This window comes from Saccostrea cucullata, unplaced genomic scaffold (assembly GCF_032062105.1).
Source record: "Saccostrea cucullata isolate Sc308-1 unplaced genomic scaffold, CSIRO_AGI_Scuc_v1 ctg7540, whole genome shotgun sequence".
Classification (NCBI taxonomy): Eukaryota; Metazoa; Mollusca; class Bivalvia; order Ostreida; family Ostreidae; genus Saccostrea; species Saccostrea cuccullata.
The window spans coordinates 24,014-31,228 of NW_026927898.1; positions in this window are offsets into that span (position 1 = coordinate 24,014).

A 7,215-nucleotide genomic window follows, 5' to 3' on the forward strand; every position below is an offset into this window, starting at 1 on the left:
ACTTAAATGTTTAAACTGTGTTTAATGTTACGTACCAGTTGTGGTTTTAATTATTAATATTACTAAAAAAAGATTTGTTTCTCGGAATGTTTTAGTTAAGCCTGCATGGCTTTACAAATGCATGTAGATTTCTTTGTCTAAACGTTAATTTTAGTTAAATTGTGATTAGTATTAGTGAAGATGGACAACTTTCTCTGGTTGTAAAAAGGTATTTTCTTTGCATGTTTTGTAATCTGTGATTAGTATTACTAAATATAGATTGAATCCTCCTAATATTTAACATGTTTTGGTATTTCTACAGAGAAATTAATGTTTTAGCTGACAAGACAAGACTTTATTCTCATAAACTGTAAAAAAAACAGTATAGAGAGGATATTACATAAAATATTTACAATTAGTAATTAACCCCCCCCCCCATACATAAGTCAGACATGATTTTATGACTTTATTTTGGGGAAATTGGCTTTGGAGGAAAGTTCACTCTATAACTGTAAATCTGCAGAAAAGCATTCCCACAGAAAATTGAATCTGGTGTTGGATTTCCGTCGGGGAAAACTATTTCAGAGTCGTTTTTCCATGTGGGAAATTGTCACATTAAAATCCCCATATTATGATATTGTTGACGTATTTTAATTTTATGTAAATATCCCTTGTGGAACCCCTTTGTTTTTAGACATGTTTTCACTGTATATACCTTTATTGAACCTCAATTCACTGGACCTTTAAACCCGCCAGTCCGTGCATTGGATACGGCAGTCCAGAGAGGAGGACGCTTTTACCCCTCTCTCATACATGTAGATATCTGATATGTTTTGTAATAAGAAATTATAATTACACCGAGTACCAGTATTACTTGCAGGGCTTCCTGTATTTCCTGTATGTTATGGTCCAGCTTTTCTGAGGTAAGGTTTATGTTTATAATTTTATCTTTATTATTTTCATTTTGCGTTCATTTGTCCTAAAACATCCAGTAACCACATTTCTCATCATTTTAAGCATGTATGTTTCGTTTATTTATAATTGTATTTCTATGTATAGTAACACGTATTTGAATATTTCTAAACTATGGTGTACAATTTCCGTCATAAAAGTTTGTCCGTGTAGTAGCAATTCGCAATATTGCATTTGTGTAAGAGTTGTATGCATAGTTTAAACAACTCGTTTGTGTAATTAGTCTTATCTAAGACGTGTACATTACCCACAAGTTTGATAATGAGTGAAGTATGTATTTGTGTCAAGCCACAAGCGCTTATCAATAAAACTTGTATATGTATGTTGGAGCAGGTTTCATCTATCCATGGTATAAGTCTACGTAGAGACGGTCTGGAAGGCCACCCAGTGCCTTGTAGTGAGTCAGCCTGTTCCGAGTGGTGCGTGAAAGGGAAACAACCCTTGGGCTCTAGAGTTCCTCTAGCCAGTATTGTGGAAGGCAGTAGCACGAAGCAATAGGACAAGCAGCAACGGACTTTGTTGAATTTGTACACTTATTGTAATTAAATATGTAAATTATCTTTAAAAAAAAGTATTTGAGTTATATTTAAATTTAGTAAAGTAAAAAGAAATAGTAAATTCGCTCGACAATCTGTGACAGAAATCCTGTTCTACAACCGGCTTTCTGAGGAGGATCTTACACTACTGCCAATTTTCCGCGGGGAAGATTTTTGAGGGGAAAGTCTACTCTACAAAACCAGTATGACACCCGTTTATATGACTTGGTATCGTGTGATATTATTACCTGCAAATATATATATTACGCCTCTCTGTATATGTTGAAATTGTGTTTGGTATGTATTTTTACAGATATTTACACCTCCTCGTATTATTAAACTGTGTCTGTGTGTTTGTTTCACCAAAAAAGTCCTTGTTGGTTTCGCAAAAAAAGCCCTTTGAACAAATTGAAGAAAAGCCAGGCGATAGACTCTAGAACATTATTTTTCTGTCTTGAAGAATCGACAAACTTTACGTTTGAGGTTAGTCAAATTAACATGCATTATACTGCGCCTTGCTAAGTCCACCCAAAGTAAATGACTTGTTTGAAAAATGCGATCATGCTGAGAAATGGAAATGGTGATTAAAGCTGACATGAATTCTTAAAAACGCAACATTTTCATCTATGTACGACTTGTTTCATACCAACTATAGCCGTATTCCGCCATATTTCTTTCAGATACCTTGTCTCATTGTAACGATGTATACCCCAATGCGCTCGTTACACTTGAATGATTTTTTGGATTGGGTATCGACTTGTGCACATCTCCAATGGTAAAGCATATGAGAACACATGAGGTGATCAAGACATTTCAAAAACAAAATAAGCAACAAAATAATCATATTTTTGAATGATTATTGATTTGAATCAAAAGAAAAAAATGCAAGTTTGGAAGAGAAATTTAGATGCATGAGTACGTATTTTTACAGTGCGCCAATTTATGCAGAATAAACTTGAAATTATATCATTTGAATGAAACAAAACAACCAACGTCTTTGATTTGCAGGTCCTATGCAATTGATGCATATCGAGAAAACGCCTCGAACGCTGTAAACGTACCCATACCTGGTAATAAGGTTACTGCATCGGTTCGAAGATGTGCACAAGTCAAGTGATATACACCCTGGATTCCATTTATTGAAATATGCATCACAAAAAAGAAATAAACTCCATAAAAGCTCATTAGTAAACACACTGTCATTACTCCGTACACACTAGCACAACGATACACTTAGTCCGTGCTGATCAGATTTTGGTCAGGGAAAATATCAAAAGTGGAAAGCGAAGTTATTTGGTATTTGCGCGGCTAAAAGGGGGGGGGGTGGCATTATAATTGATGTTCATAAGCTATAATTGTGAATTGTTTATCTACATATAGTTCTAATAAACATTCTATACAAAGTCATGTATATAGTCTGCAGTTGGTTTGCGTCGCAAAATTCATTGTCAATTATAACTGATTATTTTAGTACTAATCTCAAATCTAAACCAAGTAATTTGATGTACGGCAATTATTTACTTCAAATCTTAAAAGCAATTAACCAGAATACAAATTTTTATGTGTACATCTATACATTCTTTAACACATACACAGACGGAGAAAGGCCATCCCCTGTTCAGATTGACATTTAGGCATTTGATTTTTTTGGACCGGGGGGGGGGGCATACAAAAATAATTGACATGACCGTTATTTAAATACTATAGTATTCTTGGAAGACAGACATTTCTGCCGAATTCAGTTTTGAGATTTTTTTAAAATGTGTCACTCCGACCACAAAGTATGTGCATTTTGAGGAATGTAACTGTTTTATAATTATGTTGTTACAGGAAGTATTTCTAGATTTCAGTATCCCTGCCTGATAGTCTATGTATTTTTTTTATATATATAAATAATTTCTGTAGGTGAATTTGGGAGATAATTTTAAAAGCTAAGGTAGGGATACTTGACACTGGTTGAATTCGGATAATTATTATTATTCTTTTGTATATTGAACTCTCTCTCTCTCTCTCTCTCTCTCTCTCTCTCTCTGTAACCACCCGTTGGGGCAATGATAGGTATAAAATCCTACGCACTTTGTGCTGTACTATTTATTATGCCTTAGGACCGATCAAGGATTTTTTTCAAGTGGGATGTCGAAACTTCATAAATTGAATAATAATAATTATTTTACTTTGGACAGGAAATTAACCCAAACGCCCAAATTGAAAGAGAAACTAGACGTACATGTATTATGAGCAATGAGCTCAAACCCCGCCTCCCATATGGTTACAATGGCAAAGTCCATATTTCGCTAAACCCATACGTGTCAGATCAAAAAGTAAAATAGGAGGTGCATAATGGTAATATGTAATAAACTTAGGATTCTTTGAAAGTTTCATTTAATTTCTCTAAGTGGTATAAGAGGATTTGCGGATAAGAGATGGGTTCCCCAAAGCGTAACAGACAGACGAACGGACATAACGATTACTATATAACCTCCCACTTTTCAGGCGGGGGATATAATAAACGTGAAATATACATCACAGGAATGGGAACATTGGGAACTTTCTCGAATACCTTCTCAAACGTATGTGTCGAACTTGGACAAGAGACAAGAGAATTTTTAAAAAGCTAGAATGTGGAATTCTCACGAGGAGTTTACTCTCTCTCTTCCTATATGCTTTTTCTAATAATCATTAATTATTTATGTCTAGAAATTTAATTCACATTAAATTGTATTTTCATTATCATTGTACCAAAGAATCAAACTCGTTTATTATACCCCACGCGTGAGGTATAATGTTTTTGACCCGTCAGTCAGTCTTTTTTTTTTTTTTTGGTCAGCGCAACTTCTCATAAACCACTGTACAGAGTTTTGTCGAACTTTGCAGATATTTATAGGAGACAATGTGTGTGTAGACTTGCACATCACCAGGAAATTCCGAATTCTTTATTTTTCGGGAATTTCCGCAATTTTACATCTAGATTTTGGCCATTTCTTGAATATAGAGGTGAGCAGTTTGTCAGCGCAACTCCTCATAAACCGCTGCACACAATTTCGTCAACCTTTGCAGATATTTAGGACACAATGTGTATAGATGTGCATATTACAAGGAAATTACGATTCCTTTATTTTTTTCTGGGAATTTCAGCACTTCGACTTTTGGGGGAGCGTGGGGTATGTGAACGTGCACTTTTTCTTTCATAGTGCATAAAATTATAAATAACTTTAAATCAAATTATATTAGGTCTAATAAAGCCAATACACAGTATTTATTTGATAATAATTGATCATAAAGAAACCCAAGCTGTTTCAGACGTTTTTCTTACATTATTTTTATGAAAGTGTTATGCATGTTTTATTACAACCCCCCCCCCCCCCCAAATATCTTCAAAAGGTGAATGATTCGTAATAATGCCTGCTTTTTTATGAATTTGATGAAGTTAAACCATGTACTTAATCGTAAATTTTATTCACAACATGTACAGACAAGAGTAATGTTATTTTTGAAAAAATTACTTGCATTTTTTTTTTCAATCAACCCCACTGAGCTTTCAACCTTTGATATTTTCCCTGACCAAATAAAATGATCGGCATGGGCCACGTGTGTCCAAGCATCTTTTACTGTTGAGTTAGCAATGGAATACATGACTTCTGAGATGCATTTTTCAATAAAAGTAAAATAGGATAATTCTTTCGACATGTGCACACCCCTGTAACGATAGCAGTAGTCAGGTAAATGTTTTTATCACTGCGTTTGACGAGTTTTCTCGACCTGCATGGGTGTTTGGTGTACATGTATGTATTCCGTGTTAGTTTATTTTCTACATTGCAGCAAATGCATTCAAAAATAATTTAATTCTCGGTATAGTTCTATTTTTTGTTGAATTTTTACCTTTTCAAACATGTATTTGGTCAGTTTATGGACTTCTAAAAACTTTATTATCGGAGATGTGTACATGTCGACAGTCAGGCTAGAAAATCACTCAAGTGAAGCAATCGTACAAGGCTATATATAGCAGGTACAGGTGACCAAAAATTTTCAATTAAATATGGCGGAATCGAAGAAATATGGCGGACAAAGGCGTACAGGAATGTAGTAAGTCGTACAAAGATGAAAAATGGTGGGTTTTTAAGAGTTCATGTCAGCTTTAACAAGAATTGATAAAATGATTCTCATCTGAAGATGGAAGACGTTGATGTTGGATAGCAGGGGGTTAACAGTTGACTCTGTAGGAGGCTTACATAGCTAATTCAAAAGACTTTAATTAGTTAAGGAGCGTTTCTTTTCCTGTTAGTGCAGCAGGTATTGGATTTGCAGTGTGGAATTGAAGAACGAATAGCTTGAATGGAAATATTTTTGATTCGTCGCAGGTGCGAGTGGCAACCGCTAGTATTGAAATAAAAATAATTATATTTCTTCTTTAAATTATGTTTTTTCATTTTTCACGAAGCGCCACGTTTTGTAAAAATTCTAACATATATATTGGTAAGCCAATTTTTTATCATTTTTGACATAATTTCTAACCGTTCAAGTACACTTAAACTTCGCTTTAAACCAAATCATACGCTTGGTTGTGCCCAATTCCATTGATTATGTTTCAATAAAAATGTTTAAACCAATCAATAAGCTTAATATAATATGAGAATTTTTGAAAATGTATTAAAGAAGTAAATAATACTCTCTTTTCCGTATGGAAATTTGGTTCAGTTTAAGTTTTGCCATGGAAAAGTTAAATGGAAGTTTTCAAAACAAATAAAAAATACTTGAACAGTCCATATGAAAAGAAAGGGAAAAATATCTACTTGTAGTTGGTTCTTTGTATCTTACGAAAAATTATCTCAGTAGTATAAGCGGCCTAGATAGTATCGCATTCTGATTGGCCGAGAGAATCACTTGATCAAAAAGGCTGGATTCTGATTGGCTGAGCCACTGGCTGGGTCAACTGAGTGCACTTTTTATGCAAATGAGGTTAAAAATGGTGGATTCTGATTGACTGAACCGCTGGCCGGGTCAACTGAGTACAGTCCTAACCCTATCCTAACCCCTAACCCTAACCCCCTAACCCTAACCCTAGCCCCCTAACCCTAACCCCCTAACCCTAACCCCTAACCCTAACCCTAACCCCCTAACCCCAACCCTTAACCCTAACCCTAACCCTAATCCCCTAGGGGGCGCTTACACTGTATAGCTTTTTGACTATACGCTGTGTCACAACTGACCTCAAGTTGTGATGGATTCTTTATAGAATTTACTAACCAAAATAAATAATATTTTGGAAGACCTCCTGTGTACCAAGAAACAACAAGATTTATAAAAATTAACAATAAATTTATCTACATATGTACAATAAACATGAAACCGGCCAAAAGTTCAATCATGGTCATCACTGGACAAATTCACACTCCACACCACGTCCATGGTCCACCATATTGTCCCTGTGGTCCACCATAGTGTCCCGTCCGGTCCACCATATCCAAGTAGCCTTACTACGTAACAAATCCTCCCGTCCGAATAAAGATTATATACAATTCTGGTCACTGAGCTGTGGCATTTTATACATTAAAACAATACTGTCGGCCCCCAGGTCTTGCTCTCAACGCCGCTACAAAACATCCCTGAATCCCAAGATCACACAGCAGGGGAAACAGCTAAAACACACCCAAGTTCACACAGCATGGGTTATATAAAAGGCACACCCAAGATCACTAAGCATGGGTAAAGTATCACTCACGGCGTCCAG